At 33.8% G+C, this 24454-nt stretch overlaps 1 long non-coding RNA gene across 1 annotated transcript in view; it reads left to right on the top strand.

Annotated features, from left to right (window-relative positions):
* LOC115897383 overlaps positions 1-23942 on the top strand; it is a 57437-nt gene extending 33495 nt beyond the window's left edge. Inside the window, exon 3 of the long non-coding RNA XR_004057165.1 lies at positions 23717-23942. This is a non-coding gene — a long non-coding RNA (uncharacterized LOC115897383). The remainder of the gene's footprint in view (positions 1-23716) is intronic.
* The last annotated feature ends 512 nt before the right edge of the window (positions 23943-24454 follow it).

The following is a 24454-nucleotide window of genomic DNA, read 5'->3' on the forward strand; positions in this document are numbered from 1 at the left end:
AACCCAAATAAATGGAAAAACATTCCATGCTCATCGAAAGGAAAAATCAATTGTTAAAATAGCCATACTGCCCAAAACAATGTATACATTCAACACTATTCATATAAAACTGCCAATGTCATTATTCACAGAATTACAGAAAACTATTCTGAAATTCATATGGAACTAAAAACAAGCCCAAATAGCCAAAGAAATCCTAAGCAAAAAAGAACAAAGCCAGCAGCATCATTCTCTGACTTCAAACTATACTTACAAGGCTACAGTAACCACAACAGCATGGTAGTGGTATAAAAATATACACACAGACCATAGAATGGAACAGAAAATTCATTAATAATAAATAAAGCCATGCAGCTACAACCATTACAAAGGCTGACAAAAACAAGCAATGGAGAAAGGACTTTCTATTCAATAAATGGTGCTGGGATAACCGGCTAGCCATATGCACAAGAATAAAACTGTACCTTTACCTTTCACCATATACCAAAATTAATGCAGGATGCAATGAAGATTTAAGCATAAGACCTCAAACTATAAAACCCCTAGAAGAAAACCTAGGAAATATCCTTTTCAACATCAGCCTTCGCAAAGAATTTTTGGCTAAGTCCCCAAAAGCAATTGCAACTAAGACAAAAATGGACAAGTGGAACGTAATTAAATGAAATTGCTTGTCGACAGCAAAGAAACTATCAACAGAGTAAACAGCCAATCTACAGAATGGGGGAAAATTAAAAAAAAAAAAAAAGAATGGGGGAAAATATCTATAAACTATGCATCCAACAAATGTCTAATATCCAGAATCTGGAAGGAACTTAAATCAACAAGCAAGAAACAAATAACCTGATTTTTAAAATGGGAAAACGTCATGAACAGACACTTCTTTAAAAAGCACATACAAGTGGTCAACAAATAGGAAAAAATGCTCATGATCGTCAGAGAAATACAAATCAAAATCACAGTGAAATAAATATCAACTCACACCAGTCAGAATGGCTATTAACAGAAAGTCAAAAAACAACAGATACTGACAAGGCTGTGGAAAAAAGGGAACATTTTGACCCAGAAATACCACCTCTGGGTATTCAGATCATTAAACCCAAAAGACCATCACCACAGCACTATTCACAATAGCAAAGACCACAACTCAAACTAGGTGCCCATCAACAGTGGACTGGATTAAAAAAATACACATACACACTATGGAATATTGCACAGCAATAAAAAGGAATGCAATCACGCCTTTTGCAGCAACATGGATGGACCTGGAAGCCATAATCCTAAGTGAATTAACGCAGGAACAGAAAATCAAATACTCTGTGTTCTCACATGTTAGTGGGAGCTGAACATTAAGCCACAGGAACATACACATGGGAACAACCGACACTGCAGACTACTGGGGGGAGAAGTGGGGAGGGGGCATGGGTGGAAAAGCTACATAACAGGTGTTATGCTCACTTCCTGGGTGCGGTATACCCACGTAACAAATCTGCATATGCATATTTTATCTAAAATAAAAGTTGAAATTTTTTAAAAAGAGAGAAAAAAAAAAAAACAAGTACACAACATTTCAGAACTCTGGCTTACCATATAACAACTATTAGGATTAAACAAAGATCACATTCAAAAGAATACCCAGAATACTTATCAAAAGAGATATATCAAGCTGTTTTTAAATCGCTTGTTTAGTTTGCCCTGCGAACACCTTATTCTCTATGAAAAGCATTTTTAAGTGTTTGATTTAATACTTGGGTTGTGTAAAAGTATATAAATTAACTTTTTCATTCCATTTATTTGATCAATTGGCTCTTTCCTTGTAATCTGAATGACAATGATGATAATGAAGAGATTTTCTAAAATAGTCACTTCCTTTCTAAAGTCGAGGCTGAACTGGTCCACTGGACTAAAATTTTAAGTTTGGACTTAAAATTGTTGAAACTTGTTGAAACTTGTCCACTGGACTAAAATTTTAAGTTTGGACTAAGTTTTTATTTCTGATTTTTATTTATTATAATCTAATTTTAGAAAATAATTTGCAGATGGACTATCCTACCTATCTGCTCTCATTTGAAGACAATATTGATCTCTGTTTCCCTGCCAACCCATAGTTATTTCACAAGCATATATACTAGGAAAGCTGATATTAAAAATTAAACAAAATGCCAGGCACTGTGGCTCACGCCTGTAATCCCAGCACTTTGGGAAGCTGAGGCAGGTGGATCCCGAGCTCAGAAGTTGAAGACCAGCCTGGCCAAGATGATGAAACTCCGTCTCTACTAAAAATGCAAAAAATTAGCCAGGCGTGGTGGCAAGCGCCTCTAATCCCAGCTACTTGGGAGGCTGAGACAGAGAATTGCTCGAACCCTGGAGGCGGAGGTTGCAGTGAGCCCAGATCGTGCCATTGCACTCCAGCCTGGGTGACACAGTGATCTCAAAAAGCAAAAACAAAAAACAAACAAACACTGCATAAGATTCCTATTATTTGAGTTGATTGATTTTAAGTTATGTAGCAGAGCAAGCTTAGCAGAAGGTACAGTCTTTATCTACCCAGAAGACTGTAGTTGGTATCTAAACTCAGCCACTTACCACCTCTCAGAAGTTAGAGAACCTTATGAACATCATTGAACATCTGTCTTTTAAGTTTTGAAAATGAAGCTAAAGTACCAAATATAAAATATTTTGACTGATTAGTTGGGTGTGGTGGCAGATGTCTGTGGTCCCAGCTACGCAGGAGGCTGAGGCAGGAGGATTGCCTCAACTGAAGAGTTTGAGGTTACAGTAAGCTATGATTGCATCATTGCACTCCAGCCTAGACATCAGAGTGAGACCCTATCTCTAAAAAAAAAAAAAAAAAAAATACATAAAATAAGGCCAGCACAGTGGTTTATGCATGTAATCCTAGCACTTTGGGAGGCTGAGGTGGGAGGATCACATGAGGACAGGAGTTTGAGACCAGCATGGGCAATATAGTAAGGTCTTTTTTCTACGAAATTAAAAAAAAAAAATTAATTATTCCAGTGTGGTATTACACACCCCTAGTCATAGGGACTCAGGAAGATAAGGTGGCAGGATCCCTTGAGCCCAGGAGTTTGATCTACGGTGTGTTATGATCACACTGCTGTACTCGAGCCTGGGCAACACAGCAAGATCCAGTCATATATATGTATACATACATATATATCCAGTTAAATAAGATCATCTATGCAATTTATCTGGTAGTCCTAAAAGATCAATAAACAGCTGCCACTATGAGTAAAAACACATTTTTATAGTAGCATATAGTTGCATAAGTTTACACATTTGTTTCTTTTAACTCACTTGTCTTACTAACATTTATTAAAAACTTTTATTTTTGCAATGTTATATTATTAAAGTCCTAAATCTGTCTCTCTTTTACGTTTAGTTAGGGTGTGCATGCTATTACATGATGGAGTTACATTTTGGATGGGGCAAACTCTTCACATAATTTTAGCATATTAAATCCACAAATCGTTAATTTGTAAAAAAGGTATTTTAAATAAAAATATCATTTCAAATAAGATCCTTTCTATTCCAAACATTGCACTGCATTTTTTCATAATGTTTCCATTTATTATAAATAATCTTTTAGGTTTCATTGAGATATGAATAAATCTTTACTGGTAGAAATAGAAAATATGATTTTGCTTTTGAGAGGAGATACACCATGTAGTCTGAGACTGCAGTACTAATTTTGAGTCTATTACATCCCAGAATACACAAATAAATACACTGTAAGTACATCTCTCAAGAAGTCAACAGATATGATTCTAACTGACTAGGTCCAATATAAATCATAAATATCTCTTAGGCATTTTAATGTAAATTGTGGCTATGCTGCTGTTACTGTTTTTGGTGATGATGATCATGATGCTACTTCAAATTTTCCAGTTTGTTAAGCTACAGGGGCAAAAAGAAATATATAATGAGTTTTCTTTAAATAGATTGCCATACTAAATTCAATTTTCATTTGTTAGCCAAAGCATTTCAAAATTAAATTTTTGGTAACACAAGATGAGAGCACTGAGCTAGAAGGAATTCTGTTCTTAGAGACATATACTATAAGAAAGAGTGCCATTGCATGTACCTCATTAGAAAATAAAATTGATGGATCATCTGCAGGGATGAAGTGAACACTAATGGAAAGTCCTGGAAATCTACTGAGATCATTGGAATATGCCACCATAGAGACAAGCACTGAAATAGTATGCTTGGACCAAATCATGCCAGCATTTCTGGTTTATATAGGCCGATAAATGATTTTCAGAGCAGAAAAAGAAAAGGATTTGAAAAAGACATTTCGTTTGTTGCCAAAATATTTAAAGATGAATTACACAAAGATTGGAACCTAATTTTCAGAAGACCAAATTATAGCATGTGGAGCATTTCCTGAATGCTCAATTCAACCCTTGATAATAACATTAGAAAAGTTTAAAGTTTACATCATTCCGGGGATAAGATTAGTCCTCACTAGAGAAACATGTGAATGACAGACTACGCTCTAGTTCATCATTTGGCCAACTGCTGATTCACCAACTGTCACTCCAGCCAGTTCACATGGAGTCTGATGAGTGTGCCTTGAGTTATCACAACAGGAATGGCAAGAACAGGCAAGAGCAAAAAACTGAGTCTTTCACAATGGTATCCATTATGAAAATCATTTGATCATTTTAGATAATAGGCATTGAAATAATTTGGGTAACATATATTTAGCCATTCATTATTTTTAATGACATTTCAATCAATGTTCAATGAGAAAACAGGATAAAAGGAGATTGAGCTCACCACACTTAAATTATTCAGCTCAGTGTCTGGTGAATAGCCTATCTTTCTCAGTCTGTTTTCCTACAGAGTTGCCCCAGAAAGCCTACTCATGTCTAACAGGCTCTTGAAGGTTACTTTTAATTTCTACACTGTTGATGAAACTACTTTTGGCAATCAAAGCCTTCCTACAGATAAAAACCCAAAGGCACTCTTGAAGATACAAAAATACTTTGTGGCAGTAACTATAAACACTGCTGAGCATTTGTATATTTCTGGAGAAATGAGACAATGTGAAAAAGTTAGGTTGGCCTTTGCATACATATGCCTAAATTAATATTTGCAAAAATTATCTTTATGCAGAAAAATGTATTGTATAGACTTATTATATTTAGAGTCTATTTTAAGTGGTTTGATTATTTTGGGGATATCAAAAATGCACATACAAATAAATAAATTATTAACACTGTATTCAAATTTCATAAATATATGTATGTATATACATATGTCAAAGGGAAAATGCCCAAATATGTATATTTCAACTAGATTTCTACAAAGACTTTATAAATATTCTGTAGTTGTATTGTGCAAAACGCTTACACAAAGAATTAACTCTTTTTTTAAAGGATGAAAATTAGGAATTTAAGTCCTCCTGTTAAAAAAATGCAGTAGCACCTTCTTATTTTTGAGCTTTGCTTAGAATGCATTCTCTATCCTTGTCACAAGCTTGGTAATTGTTGCCTCCTATATATTTAAATGCAACGAAATATGGTTTAGACATTTCATCTCTAATATTAGAAACATTATCAAGGAATTTTAGTCTTGTATGATTTGTAATAAAAATACTTTGTAATAATAAAATTAAAGTTTATAATGTAATAATTTTGTAACTTTTGGAGCTTTAAAAATCAATTTTTCTTTCAAAGACAAAATGAGTAGAATGGACAAGTTGACTATGTTATTAATATCAGGAAGGAAAACACCCCAGAGAGCTTCAATTAACCAATTTGCAATTAATCATATAGGAGTGTGTGTGCCTGTGTGTGTGCATGTGTGTGCGCATGTGTGTATCCAGTGGTTAATCAGCGATGGCAAGATCAGGTTAGCTACACATTGGCTGGTTGCATATCTCTGGTGTCACTCAATCCCAGGAAGTGTCTCACATCATAAGAAAGCATTTACGTAGAGAGAACTAACCATAGGAAGTTTTTTCTGCATTTCTTGTGTCAAGGTGTCCTTTCTACGTCAAGGAGGATGGGGAGCACCCCCCTGTGTTTCTCATGTCTTACTGAATTAACTTCCTGTTAGTTTTCTGTTTCACATCACTAAATTATTTGTTGAGTGCCTACAGTCTGTAGAATACTATGCTGGGTGCCAGAGCCTGTGCTTCATTGTATCCTCTACCACTTAGTACAGTGTCTAGCACATAACATGACTCAAACGGTATTTAAAAAGTATAAATGAGTAAGTGATAAAACAAGAAGTTAGACCGAAGGAATAGACACATTATCTGAATTGTGAGTTATATAATTATGTGTCCTGATTTCTAGATTTGGAAAATTATTGTTCCAGAACTGATGGTAATAAATGACTTGGACTTCAAGAGAGCCTGAAGAGAGCTGCATACATCTTTTGCAGTCCGTATCTGCATGCCATAGAGAGAAAGGCTGTGCTTTATGTGGAAGTCTCAATTTCTTATATATCAGAATGTTCTTTTGCTAAGGCAAGGCAGAAACCCAAACTACCAGGATCATGACAAACATTAGTTCTTTCTGAATTTCTGTACTAGTTAAGCATCTTGATTTAACACAATAAAGATCTATTTCTTGCTCCACTCAGAGTCCAATGAAGGCAACTGGGGTAAAAGGCTCTCTGTGCACTGCTTTTCAGGGGCCCAGGCTCCTTTCATATGTCTCTCTCCTAAAGCCTCAAAGTTCTCAGTGGAATCCTCTGCACCTGGCTGAGTAAATGATCAAAGAAAGAGAGTATGAAACACAGCATGAGTGGGTCTAAAGGTCAGGTCTGGAAATGGGGAACATCATTTCTACTCATACTCCATTGGCTCACTTACCTGCAAAGACTCTGAGAAATGAGTCCTGCAGTGTGCCCAGGAAGAAGAGAGACACTGGTGAGCACAAACATTCTCCGCTGCAATTGGCAACACTCCCAGGTAGAACTCTGCTTTTATAATAACTACTAAATCTTCATGCTGTTAAGGAGTGAATTTTGTTAATATTTGTCACTACCAAACATAGAAAAAAGTGAGGAAAGAGTAACTAGAAAAATATCTACAAACTGTCTATTGTCAAACAACAACTGATTTTTCTCTTTCCCAGAAACCATTGGTCCTAAGTCTTTAGGAAGGAGATGGAAATTAGAGTTATAGAAATTACTGGAAGGAAGTTCTCCAAAGGTTAATAGTGAGGGAAAAATCACTTAAAGTAATGTAAGTATTTATATTTAATTATAAATGTCAGTATAATTAATCATAAATATGAGTATCTGCATATGAATACATGTGTTCCCTCCCAAGAGCTGCATACTTGTTGGGTTACTTAAGTAATAAAAGCATACTGGGTATTTTCCAGATTAGAAACCAGCAGCTGGAGTGGGAGCATCAACTCCCACTCAAAAACAGTTCTTTATTCCCTTCCATTCTAGTGCAAACCCTCCCCCAGCTTCTAACATTTCTCTTTGAATTCTTTTTTTCTTTTTTTCCTACGGAAGGAAAACTGTGTTTTCTGGAAGCATTCTCAAGGGTTAGAGTAACAGTCAGAATTTCTCACCACTGCCTTCAGTAGGCCCTTGAAATCTACAAGACAAGCAAAGTCAACAGTGAGGTTTTTGTTTGTTTGTTTGTTTGTTTTTGCTTATGGCTCAGTGATCTCATCCTTTCTTTGATCATGACATGGTGACATGGTGACATGATGATAGTGGGACTTTAAGAAGTACTAAGCTATGAGGATGCAAGGGCATAAGAATAACACAATGGATGCTGATTTCAGAGTGCATTTACTGCCTCAACATTCATAGCATGCAGGAGTAGAAAAAACACTAAACTTGAAATTAATCAACTTGGATTCGAATCCTCTTACACTTACCAGCTCTGATATTGGGCAAGTCACTTAACCAGAGTTTCCAACCACTATGGAAAAGATTGTTGCTTTTAATAATGGTGATGATGGCAATGATTATGATAGTTTTGTATTTATTGAGCACTTCCACTCAGAAGTCATTTGTCTTGATGTTTAAAATAGATACCATCGATTAAAACCTATTTCACAGTAATTTTGAGAGTATATCTATCATATACGTATGTAATGTATGTTGACATACATACATCTAGTGTCACTAGATCTGAAGGTGTAGTTTAAAAAAGAGCATGGGTTACTAAAGTTGATATGGAGAGGGAAAAGACCCAGAACAGCCAACACAATATTGAAGGAGAAGAACGAAGTTGGAGGAATGACACTACTCAACTCCAAGACTTACTATAAAGCCATTATAATCAAAGCAGTTTGATATTGATGGAAAAATAGACAAATAGACCAATGGGACAGAATACAAAGCCACAAACAGACTCATATTTATATAGTCAAGTGACCTTCAACAAAGGAGCAAAAGCAACATAATAGAGAAAAAATAATCTTTTCAACAAATGGTGTCCAACAATTGGACATCCACATAGAAATAATTAAATCTAGACACAGACCTTACACCCTTCATAAAAAATAACTAAAAATGGATCTACACCTACAATTCAAAACAATGAAATTTTTAGAATTCAATTTCTAAAATTCAAAACAATGAAACTGAGAAAATCTACATGACATTGGGTATCGTAATGACTTTACAGATACAATATCAAAAGCAGAATCCATGAAAGAAATAATTGATAAGTTGGACTTCACTGAAATTAAAATTTTCTGTTCTGCAGAAGACACTGTCAAAAGAATGAGAAGATTTGTTACAGTTTAGGAGAAAATACTTGCAAAAGACATATCCAAAAGAAATATTGACTTTTTTTTCTAATAAAAGATGGTTATCTAAAATATGCAAATAAATCTCAAACTGCAACAATCAAAAATGAACAACAAGATTAAAAAATGGACAAAAAAACCTGAACAGACACCTCACCAAAGTAAATATGCACATGGAAAATAATCATATGAAAAGATGCTCAACATCATATATCATCAGTAATTTTCAAATTAAAACAACGAGATATTATACACATCTAATAGAATTGGAATGGCAAAAACCCTAAACACTGATAACACCAAATATTGGTGAGGACATGAAACAACAGGAACTATCATTGATTGCTGGTGAGAGTGCAAAATGGTACAGTCACTTTAGAAGACAGTGTGGGAGTTTCTTACAAAACTCAACACACTCTTACCATATGACCCAGGAATCATGCTCCTTGGTATTTATCCAAATGAACTGAAAATGTATGTTCACATAAATATCTGCATATGGATGCTTACAGCAGCTTTATTCACAATTGCCAAAAGTTGGAAGGAAGTAAGATGTCCTTCAGGAGGTCAATGGATAAATATCCTATGATTAAGACAGTGGAATATTATTCAGTGCTAAAAAGAAATGACATATGAAGCCATCAAAAAAGACACAGAGGAACATTAAATGCATATTACTAAGATAAAGAAGCTAATCTGAAAAGGCTGTGTACTATATAATTCCAGCTATATGACATTCAGAAAAAGGCAAAGTTATGTAAACAGTGAAAGGATCAGCAGTAGTTAGAAATTAGGGTAGAGGGAAGGATGAATAGGTGGAGTACAAAGGATTTTTAGGTCAGTGAAACTATTCCGTATAATACTAAAATAATGGATGCATACATATCGTTATATATATGTTAAAACCAATAGAACGTACAATACCAACAGTGAACCCTAACATAAACTCTGGACACTGGATAATAATGATGTGTGAATGTAGACTCATTGATGGTAACAAATGTATTGCTCTGGTGCAAGATGTTAATAGTGGGAGAGACCGTGCATATGTGCTGAGGGTATACAGGAACTCTGCATTTTCTGCAAAAGTTTGCTGTAATTCTAAAACTGTTTTGAAAAAATAAAATCTATTTAAAAGTTAAAATAAAATAAAAATTTTAAAAAGTGTTGACAAAGTGATTGAAGTCATTTTAAGTGTTTTAAATTTGTTGGCTGATATTAAATCTTTTCCCCATGTCTGCTCAGTGTATATATTCACATAAGTATATCATTGCCTTTCCTTTCTGATTTGCCACACTCCCTCTGTACATTTCTTACACTCTTCTTCTCTCATTTACTTCATGATGCCTGAGGCATACTTAGAGTTGTAGACTGTGGTTCAAGTTAGGGAAGGTACTAGATTTCATTGGAAAGTACTTACTTCCATTCTTCTTTTCCCATTTCAAAGCCTTGTTTGATAAATTATCAATCAGTCTTTTATAGAATTATAATTCCTGCTAGGCAAAATTAAAGTTATATTAATAGGAGACAATGTACACGTAGGAGCCTTGAGTTATCTCTGAGCCAACTTACTGCCTGATTCATACATCACTAAAAGATCATAATGTCAACCCAAAAAGTATTTGCCAACTTTAGTTTTCTTCTTAATATCAGCATTAGAAGAAAGAAATTGTTTTATCTTTTAAAGCTTTAATCAAACAAATTTAAAAGACACCATATTTTTGAGAATCTAGAATACTTTTTGCTATATGATTTATAGATGGAGTTTTTAAATGTTTTATGAACTTAACACATTTTTATTGATTCTCTGCCATTTGCTAAAAACTGGGGATATGGTGAAGCACAAGAGAGATAAGTTTCCTGCTTTTGTAGAACATGTTTTCTGGAATGAAAGAAAAATAAAAAGCATGGAAACACAAGAGTACAGAAATAATGACAATATAATGAACACTTGGAAAGAAAGATTACAAATAATCAAGAGAATCCAATTCGATGGTATGATTAGGGAAAACCTGCCAGAGAAGGTAACATTTGGACTGCGACCAGTAGAATTAAAATGAACACACCAAATAGAAACTGTGGTAACAGGCATTCTTGGAAAAGAAAATGGTACCCTGGTGCAAAAACAGTTTGCATGAAAAAACAGAAAGTAGGCCAGTGTACCTGAAACAGAATGAGCAAAGGAAGAATTTATGTGGCGAAGTTGAGGAAATAGAATGGAGTCATCAAAAGTCTTACAAACCATAGGAAAACTTGAGATTTAATCTCGCACATTAGGAATTCATTGAAGGATTTTACATGAAGGGGTAGTATGACCTGATGCATGTCTTAAAATGTTTATACTGGCAGTTGTATTTGAAATAAGGATAATGATGGAATACTAAAAAACAATTAGTAGACTAACACATCGGTCGAAGGGAGAACTAATCAAGACTTGGACTAGAGAAGTGATGGTGGAAATAGACAGAATTGAATGTATTTAAAATATCTGTTGGAAATAAAGTGAATAGGAAGTGTTGCAGATTAGATGTTGGGGTTATGGAAAGGAAATTACCACAGAAAACAACTAGGTATGTGTCAAGTAGGCAGTCGGATATGAGTCTGGTTTGGGCACAAGGTTATTCCCATAGAGATCTATGGTTCATAGTGAACATTGTACTGCCATCATGGAATGTTTGGAAATTTTATGTGGGCATTACTTAGATGTCACAATGATTTGGGGGCTTCTGTTGACATTTGGCTGTCAGTGGCTGGGAATGCTAGACGACCAACCGTGTGTATGACAATTTGGAAAAACAAATTATTGGCCCATGTCCTACACAACTTTTCAATGTTCTCTCCAACTGAATGCCTTGTAAAGGTAAATTGGTAGTAGTTAATTGCATGATAATTCTTTTTATTCAACAAGCAGTTACGTAAGAAACCCAATAACTTATAAAAAGATAGTGAAGGAGAAGGAAAACAAATATATTGTCTTAAAATCATGAAATAAATTTGTGTACTCTGTTTATCTGTCTCGTACTTGATGTATTATTGTATTTCCAACCATATATTCAGCGGTAAAGCATTTCAGTGCTGTAATGCAGCTATTAAAAATCAGTAGTTTTAGTGCTGTAATGGAGCCCTGATGTAACAGATGAAACCACTTGCAACAGACTCAGAACCAAATGTTAATTAAAATAGTGCATATGTATTAAGGAATGTCATTAATAAAACTTAAAAAAGATATATCACTGCTAAGGTAAGAAATGACTATAGTGAAAATAACATGGAAATGTTACATTTGTTTTGGGGCTGCCTGTTGTTTCTCAGCTTCGGTCTCGTTCTGTCCCCAGAAGTGTAACACAACTTCTCTGCATCCTCTTATATTTCTGCTTCTCTTTCTAGCTATACTCTACTCCCAGTTGTCCATTGAAGTAGAGTCCTTTGTCTCCTTAAGTACTAGAAACTAAATGCAGGCTTCCATTTGTGGTAGAATTTTAAGAGAGAAAATAGTTTGAAATTTTGAGATACTTTATCACTACTTCATACTGTGCAATAACACAGGAATTATTTTGGTACTAAGAAAAAAGTTCCTTCATAGAGTATCAAACTTTCTTATTGTTCCACTTCAACAGTCTGAAATTTATCTTGGCTACTTTTCTTATTCCTATGGTCGTTATTTTCTTACTATAAACAAATGAATTGTATTTACGATAACATTCTAAACTAGATTTTATTCTCAAGCCCATTTCTACCTCTCTGCACTTTTTTATATTTGTTTGCTTTTTGTATATAATGGCCTTTGATTATCTCACTGATAAATTCATTATAAATAGGTACAAACATTACCTTGGGTATGTCTGCTAATAAAGACATTTCTAAAAATTTACATGTTAAATCATATTATTTTATCATAAATTAATTTCCTTTTATTTTTTTCTTTATCTTTGAGTTAGGCTGCTATATTGACTTTCTTTCTAATCATGTCTCCAAATAATTTACAGTATTTATAAATTTTATTTGGGGATAGTAAAGATTGCAGTGTAATAAAATATTTTTATATAACAGAAGGCCTTAGATCCAATAGGAATGAGATCTACTGATGTAAGTGTTGTTTTAGCCAGCCTACTAGATGAGATCATCCAGGAAATGGCATAGCCAGAAAGGAGGAGAGGGCCTGGCACTTGACCCTAAGCTACTGTAACATGTAGCTTGTGGGTAGAAGAAGAGAGGCAAAAGTGAGGAGCAGGAGTAGCTAGTGAAGAAACAAAGAAATAGAAGATACGGGCATGGTGAAAGCCAACAGAGAGAAGTATTTCAGAAAAGACACAGGATCTCCTTTGTTAAAGGCTGCTGAAACTTTGAAGATAAAGACAGAGTCAAGTCCTTAGCATTTGGCAAAATGGTAGCCGTTGATGACCTTAAGAGGAGTTTCAGTGGAAAAGTGGGGAAGTCAGATTGTAGTAAGTTGAACAGTTAATTGCAGGTAAAAGCTGAGCAAATTTTTTCTTACAATGAAAATAAGAATTGTATGTAGTGAGGATTTCAGAACGGAGGAAGAATCTTTTATGAGAGATACTACAGGAGATTAAGAAAAATGATTGAATTTTAGCAGCAGAGTCTTCTGATTCTTTTGATTACACATTTAGATTATAAAAGTATATTTGTTATAAACAGTGTAATAACGAAAATATTTAAGATAGTCAAATTTTAAATCCTGGTAAAACAGGCACGAATATTAAAACAATTTATGAGAAGCTTGAAATTGAAATAAGAAAAAAAAATCCCAGGCACATAGAGGGTACTCAGAATATATGTTTAAATAAATAAATAGATTATTTGTAAAAGACTGATGTATTGCTGTTCGTTGGAAAGGGGTGTAAATAAAAACCTTAGCTTATGTTAGGTGTTACCAGACTTTCTTTTCTTTTTTTTCTTTTTTTTTTTTTTGAGACGGAGTCTCGCTCTGTTGCCCAGGCTGGAGTGCAGTGGCGCAATCTCGGCTCACTGCAAGCTCCGTCTCCCGGGTTTACGCCATTCTCCCGCCTCAGCCTCCCGAGTAGCTGGGACTACAGGCGCCCGCCACCACGCCCGGCTAGTTTTTTGTATTTTTAGTAGAGACGGGGTTTCACCGTGTTAGCCAGGATGGTCTCGATCTCCTGACCTCGTGATCCGCCCGTCTCGGCCTCCCAAAGTGCTGGGATTACAGGCGTGAGCCACCGCGCCCGGCCCAGACTTTCTGTTGAGGCTATATTTAACTTTACTACTTAAAAGAAAGAACACTAAGTCCTCCCTTTTTTTTTTCTCTTCAAAGAACCAGTAAGTACTTGATGGGTATTTTACTAGTGATCTATGTAAACATCATAGCTTAAATATTAAAACATTACATAGAAAATCATCTGTCTATTTAAAACCAAGAGTGAGAAAAATATCTAATGACATTTGTTTTGAAGCACTTCACTAAGATTTTAGGTGAAATATTTTAAGTTCTTGTCATAACAATGTAAAATACACAATTTTAGTGGATTTTTTGCTCAATGTGATTTTCACTTTAGGCAGAATGACTCAAAATACACTGATAAAATTGCCTTTCCTGGCAAAGCAATTTCTGTTGATCATCATAGTACAGCCTCAGGGAAAATGGCTTTTTAAGATATATGTGTGCTTGAAGTTATTTTAATAGGTAATGTCAATGTAAGCTTGGAAAATGGAGGTTACACTGAAAATTGGTTGAAGATGGGGGCTCCTCTAAATGCTTTTGTCATATTTTGGAGACAATAATGTAAAAGCTAACACAGTAGTGGACTATGTTAAATGTATGTGAACAGAATCTTCCCCTGAACAGTAATTCACAAGTCACTTTTCTCCAATACCAAATAGTTTATCAGCAAATGGCTTTAGTCAGGTCACACTAAAATACTTGTGCCTGTTTGTAAATTATGTCACTTGTCATGGCCTCCTAATATCCACTATTGGTTGGGTGATCAGTAGGAGGAGAGAGAGATATAGAGGGTGAGAATCAACCTAAATTAAAGACTCTGATGAAATTGTACATATTACAATTCTATGATCTTTAACGTGTATTGCACTGAAGGTCTTCCAATCAAAATTATGGAATCTGTTCACCATATGCTGCACACTCTCTGGAATTCTCCACATGGAAACAACCAATTTATTTCTAAGAGAAATTTGACTTAGACTATTTTTGCGCAGATTTTAAAGTGTTTTTGTGTGTTTAGTCCAACGAACTTGTTAGAGCTATAATTATTTTTATGGAGAAGGCTAACTACCCAAACATAGGAAAAAATAATTTTCTCAAAGCCTATTTGAAAACTATAAAGAAAAAATTAAATATTTTATGATAAAATAATAATTCTCATTCTACTATGTGTAGCTCCTACAATAATAACTCAATTGTTTTCTTTGCTAAAGTTGCCACACTTAAAAGCATTTCTTAAAACGTGTACCATCTTTTCCAGCACTGGCATTTCAAATGTCTCTTTTCCCATCCCTGGGATCACAGTCATGCCATCTTTCACTGGCTACTCCTTGATCTTGAGAAGTTTCTCTCTCTCTCAATCATCTATTACAGATACTACTCTGTTACACACTGGGCTTAGAATATTTGACTATTTCACTAAGGAGTACTATGCTCTAGCATATAATGTACTACCTCTTTAAAAGTTCTTAATTTCATGATTTCCCATGATTTAAAACACATTAGTTCTTTTTTTAGTTTTTTAAGTTTCAATTTTCTGCGGTTTATGTTTATTTATAAAGAGTGATAGCTGTATTTATGAACACTCTAGAGACTATAATCCATTGTAGTTAGAATGGTAAATTATGTATACATCTATTCTAGAGAGTATATTGATTTTTCTTTAAATAATCATTTTTTCTGAAATAGAAAGCATATTATCTTCTGTTGCTATGCTATTGTTTCAGTTTATGTTTAGATTTTCGATTTCAGTCTTCATGATATTTTTGGTGGTGAAGGGTTTCAGTTTTGAAAAAGTGATGAGGTGATGTCTTTATTTTTTAATCAGCATCTCCTCCATTCCACTTTTCTCGATGTTTCTGCCTCCTTGAATAGTCCTTGTTAAACTGAAACTTAATCATCATTCAGTTTGTAGTTTTCCTAGCAAACACTACCTTTTTAAATTAAATGTTATATGCACTTTGCAAATCCAAGCTTATGTAATATTTGGAAAGACTTAGAAATCGTCTGTCCAATCTCCCCACTGAGTGGATGGGAAAGTAAGCTTCCCTCAAATCCTAAGGTAAAATGATTTCTTCAAGATCGTAAAACTGGGAAACACATAGGGTATTTCTCAAAATTAATTTCCAAAAAGATTCTATGTTTCATCAACGGAAAAAAATCTCTGAACATTTGTTCAATAAAACAAAAACATTTTAAACAAAATGAAAGTCAATCCACTACAGATGCATAAACTATTAAGACAATAAAATTATTTCAAACATATGTATATAAACACATAAGCTTGACATTTTCATTTTAATTTCAATATTCTTCTCTTTCTAAAAGTTTACAGGAGCATTTGACTGGTTGTGTTCTTACAAATGCCTTTGGCTATTTTTGCAGCGAAATCATTACGTAACCAGCTCTGCTCCAGCTGTGATCAGGTGAATAATCTTTGTACACTTGGACTGCATTCTGAAGGTATGTTTATACTGAGTTGTCATGTTACAGGACACAGACAATGGATCTATATGAAACTCAGTATAGTACTTTAATAGATATGCTACTTGCTATAAACAAGTAGCTTTAAATTGAGTTAGTTTTTTTTTGTCTAACAGTGAATCAAGAAAAAAATTTATATAGGTGCTCACCACTTAATTTGGTCTAAAAAAGAATAAATTTTCAGGCACTGTCTGTATTATAAATTTCCATTGCTACCTCTTTATTTCCATGTAACATGTTAATCATTTTGTTCTAGGGTTGAAATAGATGCTTTAGTATGTAAATATTTCAAGCCTTGGTATAGGATTTCAGAAATGCTCTCAAATGTAGAATTTCATAGATCACTAAAAAGCTGTGATTTAATTTTTACAAAGAGTGCAATATAAATTTAATTCATCTGGGTGCTGGGTGGCTCAGTGCATGCTTGTCTAGTTATAGTATTTGGTGAGTAGCAATGTGAATTTTATTAAGTAAACGATCTTTGGGTTGCAGAATGGTCTCTATTATGGAAGCAACATAAACCTGATAGCTGCATAGACTAAGGGCAGAACCAACAGTGAAATATGTGTGTCAATCCCTGAATCATTTTCTGAAGGAAAATGTTAGAGTGTTTGACCTTTATTCATAACTGGGAAATTTTAATGTATTAAGTTCAACGGACAACAAGTGAATGCAGAAATAGCAAGCTATATTACAGGTGTGTTTTTAACAGTCAACAGTTTGAAAGAAAAACAGGAAACTCTTACTGCTGGTCTACTGCTGATGTATGTCATTATTTTTACAAACAAGGAAGACCGTAGCTAGTTTATTTGACCTATTGTCTAGGTAAGACCACATGTCCAACTGCTCCATTCACAATTTCTCCCAAAGAAGATATTGCTTTGTCTCACCCAACTCCTCACATTATACCATGTCAATCTGATGACTTGATTTATTGTATTTCTCGCCACTCTTGATTATTTTTGCTATCTAGTCTTACATAAATATAATTATCATTTAAATTATGAATTTATTTCTTAAACACTGGAAAATACATTTAAAGCCATTAAAAACACACAAGCAAAAACTATTATTTAACAGTAGTTAAAAATCTTTAGTTGGATATGTTGACTGTATCTTGTTACTCTGAACTTTCTGTAAAAGGTTAAAAAAATTAACTTGAAAATGTTCCTACCAACTTCTTCAGTTGCATTTGGACATTTGTTAAAAAAAGAAACTAGGGGTTTTTCCCCCCTTTTTAAAACAGCAGATAAAAGTGAATGCTAGGTTGTTTATCAAGTGCATATTTTAAAATTTTAGCTTGGTTTATGTATAGTAGTTTCTTTGGAGAGCATTATAAGAAGTGGCCACCCAGTGCACTTTAATCTTTCTAGTTTGTGACGTGGTTTAACTGCATGTAAGATTAAGCTATATCATCCTAGCTTTACATCAGTAAATACCTGGAAAGAATTAACCTTGTACATAAATAGCTTAAAATTTAACCCTTTCTGTATGATGTTACTTCAAAACTGTGATGGGTCTTTCCACATATCAAATGTAAAATGTAATGAGTAATTTAGGCTTGTTTAGCTTAATTTCTAATCAGAGATATTTAAAAATATATGAAGGATGAAACATTGACAGCTAGCAAGTTTAACTATCAGAAAAATTGTAACATGTATTTTACATTTTTGCTTCCTTGATTTATTGGTACTTTTCTTCAAATAGCCATTCTCAAACACAGGTAGCTTAACTGACCTTTCAAAGACCATCATTTATGCTGTATGATTAAGCTCGCAGACTAGATACTTTGTTCTAAATGTGACTATAATGCTATGAGCTTAACCAGTAAGCTCTTTGAGAGTTAGAAAGAGCTCCAATAATTAGCATCCCTCCCAGTTCAGAATATTACATCCTATGAGAAAGATTATTTATTATCTGTATGTACACTGAATATATCTATCTCAGCTTTCACATAAGAACCTTTGGAGTAAAGTAATCTAGTAGATTTATTACGCTCATCCTAAATATTTATTCAAGGTTGAACAATCCTAATTCTTTTAAACTTTTCTCTATTACATTTGTTTTCTAGGATATCTTCATTCTGGTTATACTTCTCCAGATAAATGATAGTTCAGAATTATGTTTCAAAATGCTTTAGAGGAGATTATGTTGTAGAAAAATAATGTATTATTTGTTATTTTCCTTTAGCGCTGGAATATAGCCCTTCCTTTAATTGAACAGTATGTTAAAGCAATTGAATTTTTTCATTAATATTTCTGTTGAACAGTATGTTAAAGTAATTGAATTTTTCGTTAATAATTCTATTATATAAGAAAACATGGTTCCTATAACACTTAAATTCCAGTGTGGCAATACACTGACAAATAATGTGGCACATCAAAGAATAATGTGACAACAAAATGTATATCTTTGATGTCACTCATTCAAGATAATACATTGAAAACATAGAATGGTAAACAAGATCATTCAAATTATTTAAATTTTATTTTTCTATTGCATGAAAAGTTTGAATGAGATCCCCCAAAATATCTGAATGCATATTTCATACCAAATATGACACCTTCAGGAGCTGTTATTGCAACAATGCACTAAATGTTTAAAACAAAATCAAAATGCCTCAATGTAAGTGGAGTCCTCCTATTTTAGTGAAGTAGTTACATTTTCTATATCTCTCTCCAGTACATTTATTCTCCTACTACTTCCCGCAGATCTCTCAAAAATAGGACATGTTAACCCCTTATTTTTCCTCAAGGCCCTGTCAAACTATCATGCCAACATAATAATAATTTTTAAAAAGGACTCCCTTTTAATATATATGCCTTTTTGAATCTACACTTATGTATCTTACAACATCATTTCTCTCATTATTTGTATTACATCACCATTTCTTTCATTATTTGCATAGTATTTAACATCTAATTAATTGTTTTACCTCTAACATTGTCTGTGCTCTGACAACAATTTTAAATGTTAAATACATCTGTTAAATACCAGAGGAATGAAGATGGTGAATTAAACACAACCTGTTTCTTATATTCCCGTCAAAAATCCCACTAAGATAAAAATAAAGGGATTTTGGAATATGAACACTTATAAGGACAAACATAAGTAGAGTAGATACCATCACAACTGTACTTTGGAAGACAGAAAGCATATGAATAGATAGTAACTGATTTAGCAATCTGGGAAAAATTGAACTCTTAACCCATGGCAAAAATCCAAGAAACAACCTTATCTATACTACAGAATACTTTTTAAAAATTATAAACTTGTAGTGCCAGTTTTCTGATGGAAATGAGCGCAAGGTGGATTAAAACGAGGATGAGTAGTTGAAAACTCTAAGCAACTGTTAAAACCATACACCCATTAGGATGGCTAAAATTGTAAACATGGATAATAACAAGTGTTGACAAGGATGTGGAGTACCTATAAAATGGTCCAATCATTTTGAAAAACGGATAGTTTCTTAGAAATGTAATCTTACACATTAGTATTTATGGAATGGAAACAAAAGCATATGTCCACAAAAAGATTTATACACAAATGTTCACAACAGCTTTATTCGAAATGGTCAAAAATTATAAACACCTCAAGAGTCCATTTACAGTAAAATGAATAAAATAAAGGACGTACATTTATACCATGGAATACTACTCAGCAATAAAAGAAGGAAATCATTGTAAACGCACCAACATGGATAAGTCTCAAAATCATTATTCTGAAAGAAGCAAGACACAAAAGATTACAAGTTGTATTACATTTGTATAAATTTCAAAATTGTCTATAGTAGTTGCCTGGGGTAAGGACTAAAGGAAGAATTGACTGCAAGGGATGTGAGAAATATTTTGTGGGTGATGGGTATATTTTGTATATTGATTGCAGTTGTGTGGTCATGGGCTAATACAACTATCAAAATTTATTGGGTTGTATACTTTCAATAGAAGGGATTTATTGCATGCTTGTTATTCCTCAATAAAATCAATGAGTGAAAAAACAATTTAAAATAGAACAAAGAAACAATTAGAACCTCAGGTCTTCTCAATCATTGCCTGGCTCCAAAGGATTTATTTTATTTTGTACCAAAAGAAGACTGGAGGTGGGAGAGATAGAAGGTTTCTAATCTGGGAAACATTTGAAGGTAGGGTATTCTGTTGAGCATAGGATAATTAAATTAACATTTATAATACTGAATATTGATCACCTAGCTCTCTCCTCAACATATCTTCCAGAATGACAGCAGCCAAGGTTATAACTTCTAGGTTATTGAAAGATCATTATATGGAGATTCTACTTAGCCAAGAGAAAAAACATAAATATACTTTTTTTAAGACAGTGACATAACCTGTAGTGAAAATTACAGTTACAAGTTTCATTTGGGGGCTTAATGTTCCAAGGCAGCTTTTAAATGCCCTACTTTTAAATATTAGCAGACACCCAAGGATCACCAGTCATTTGTGAACTTCCAAGTTAAAAAAAAAATAAGGATCAAAATACACAGAGAGAAAATATGAAATTTTGGAAATTGGGACATGTATAAAAAAAGCATTTTGGTGATATTCTTAGAGAAATAAGACATTTTTATTAAAAAAGGATTCAGCAAAATTTTTAAAAATTCCATTGCAATATCCAAATATAAAGGGTGAAAAATTTGATTAAGAAAGGAAAAATACTTTTCATAAACAAAATAGCTTAGAATAGCATTTACATACACATAATTGTATAAACACTGATGTAATCAAACTTATAACTGTATTGATAACATGGGGAAGATTGAGTGTGAGTGTGTGTGTGTGTGTGTGTGTGTGTGAAAGAGAGACAGAAAGAGAGACAGAGAGATGCAAAGAGAGAGAGAGAGAGAGAGAGAAAGAAAAGAGGTATACATTTATGGTAAGAGCTGAGTGTATGAGAGTAAAAGAGTCCTAAACCTCATTTCTTTATAGGAGAAAATAAGTAGAGAATACCTAAGAATTGAACAAAAAGTCAAGACATAACAATATAATTCTGATATTTGAAGTATGGAAGTAAATGCCAAAAAAAAAAAAAAAAAAACATCAGCTGAAAAGAGTTGCATCTATAGACAGGCAAATTAGAGAGAGAGGACACAATGAATTCTCTATTTTGTTATAAGAAAAATAGCTTTGCATGTGCATATATAAGGAGGATAAAGATGAAAACAAAACCACCTTTAAAAATGTAAAAAATAAAAGCTATTATCCTGGTGTGATGGTTAATACTGAGTGTCAACTTGATTGGATTGAAGGATGCAGTGTATTGATCCTTGGTGTGTCTGTAAGGGTGTTGCCAAAAGAGATTAACATTTGAGTCAGTGGGCTGGGAAAGGCAGACCCACCCAAAATCTGGGTGGGCACCATCTAATCAGCTGCCAGTGCAGCTAGAATATAAAGCAGACAGAAAAACGAGCCTACATCTTTTTCCCATGCTGGATGTTTCCTGCCTTCAAACATCGGACTTCAAGTTCTTCAGTTTTGGGACTCAGACTGGCTCTCCTTGCTCCTCAGCTCCTCCTCTCTCTATATATATATAGTAGGAAATATATTAGTTCTGTCCCTCCAGAGAACCCTGACTAATACACCTGGCTTCAGAATTCCTCAGTCACGTACATTATTATGTTATAGTATGTATTACGTCCATTATTATATTATAATGTTTTTTATCTCTAGCCACACATCATCATATAATCACATTTTTGTCATTACAATCAACTTGTGTCATCTGATGAAACGTACTTTTAATGTTTTAATTCTAGATCTAAATTCAAGATCAGCATTATAGCTTTTTATTATGTATCACTTTCTAATATCTGAACTTACTATTTTCTCTCCATTATGATTTGTAATATTTTCTATTTTGAACCCTACAGTTTCCTGTACCTCAGAGCTTTTCTGTCTTCTCTTGACCAACTTATCACTCTAAACTACATATTCAGCCATTCGTTATAACTTCTCTGACAGCTAAGGATCCCTTAATTGCTTGAATGTTCTCTATTGTAAATCTCTCATTTCTTCATAGCTACATCCTTGCCAGGTTCCAAAAGGTCTTCAGAGAAGTCTGGACTTCTATGCTAACTTATGTTGATTACTTACTCTATTGTATAGTCCTCAAAGTATCAATTTTACCCCTGTCTTTCTAATATTCAGCTAATTTTTCCATGTGGTTTAAATTTATCAACTTTCATCCTTTTATTCATAAAAGTATCCCTAATGTTTCATTATTCTATATGCAATAAAATATCACATATTTTATCTCATACTAAGTAGAGAAAGAAATACCTTCCTCCCTTTCTCTATTTTTAACTAGTTCAGGTCCTTTTGTACTGTGTAGCAGGCAGAGTTCGAATACACCATCCCCTGAAATCCCAGGATTCCTGGTCCCTGGTGTACACACATTTTCTCTCAGTTATTCAATCAAACACTAATCTAAGTATCTCTGTGAAAGGGTTTTGCTGATATAATTAAAAGCCTTAGGCTTTAATCAATTGACCTTAAGATTATCCTTGTGGGCCTGACCTCATCACATAACTAATTTAAGAGCAGAGAGGTTCCTCCAGATGGTTGCAAAAGAGCATTTCGTAGATTCAAAGCACCGTTGCTTGCTTAAAGATGGAGGAAGACACATGGCCACAAGTGCAGTGATCTCTTGGAGCTTGGACCAGGCCCTGGCTAACCACCAACGAGGAAATGAGGACATCACCCGGAAGGAACTGAATTCAGACAAGAACAGGAATGGGCTTGTGGGCTGATTGTGCCCTAGTTCATGAAGACAAGAAGTCAGTCCAGCGAAATCTTGATTTCAGCTTTGTGATACTCTGAGCAAGGAGCCCCACCACATTATTCCAGACTTCTGACATACAGAATGGTGTGCTAATAAATGGGCAATGATTTTTTTACTTGCTACATCTGCGAGAATTTGTTATACAGCAAAAGAAAACTCATACTAAAAAATTCAGTTCTCTCTACTTGATTCTGAAACTTGCTCTATCAACTAGCCCTTGTTTTATGTGTGCATGTTTAAATTCTATCCTATCCTATCCTATCCTATCCTATCCTATCCTATCCTATCCTATCCTATCCTATTGGTCTATTATTCTGCCTCCTAATTTTAATATCGATCTTCTTGCAAAAATAAGCTACAGCTACTGTCTATATTTTCTCCTTAATTCTGAAGAATACAGAGCCAATGTCCTGTGGAGCATGAATGTTGTTTTAATTGACAAATCCTGTTATCTTTGTTCACCCTTTCTATTTCTCCACAGTGTTGATTACTGGCAGGGTTCTCTGGTCATCTTATCCTACATGATTCTCCCTCCACTTCTATCAACATGGAGTTTTGTACTCAGCAAAATAAAAATCTTTCAAAACTGAGGACCAAAACAAACAAACAAAAAAAGACATTTTTTATATTAAAAAACCAAGAGACTTTGTTGGTAGCAAATTAAAACTACAATAAATGGTTAAATGAAGGAACATGATATCAATTGGAAATGTAGATTTCCACAAAGGAATTGAGGACATTTGATATTATAAAAATTTAGGTAAGTATAAAAGAAGTTTATTTTTCTTAGTTTTAAAAACATTAAGGAGTAATTGACTTTTTAAAGCAAAACTAGTAACAACGTATTGAGGAGTTTACAATATGGAGAAAAGGAGTAGCAAAAGACTGTTGTAAGATTCCTAGAAATGTATGTGAAGTAGAGTATTATTATTTGATTGTAGACTGTGATAACTTAAAGATGTAGAGAGTAAATATTAGAGCAATTGCAAAAAAAGATGTAAAACAAATAAATAGTGGCAATAAAATTGAATAATAAAAAAACTATTACATTATTTCCAATTGTTCTCTTGAAGATAGCAAAAAAAAGAGAAAGAGAGAGAGAGAGATGGGACAAATGGATACCAATTAGGAAGATAAGAGATTTAAACTCAAACATTTTAATAATTCATTAGATGCATTTACATTCAGTTGAAAGACAGATATTGTCATAGTGGATTAA

Source organism: Rhinopithecus roxellana, chromosome 1 (genome assembly GCF_007565055.1).
Source record: "Rhinopithecus roxellana isolate Shanxi Qingling chromosome 1, ASM756505v1, whole genome shotgun sequence".
In the NCBI taxonomy this organism is placed as follows: Eukaryota; Metazoa; Chordata; class Mammalia; order Primates; family Cercopithecidae; genus Rhinopithecus; species Rhinopithecus roxellana.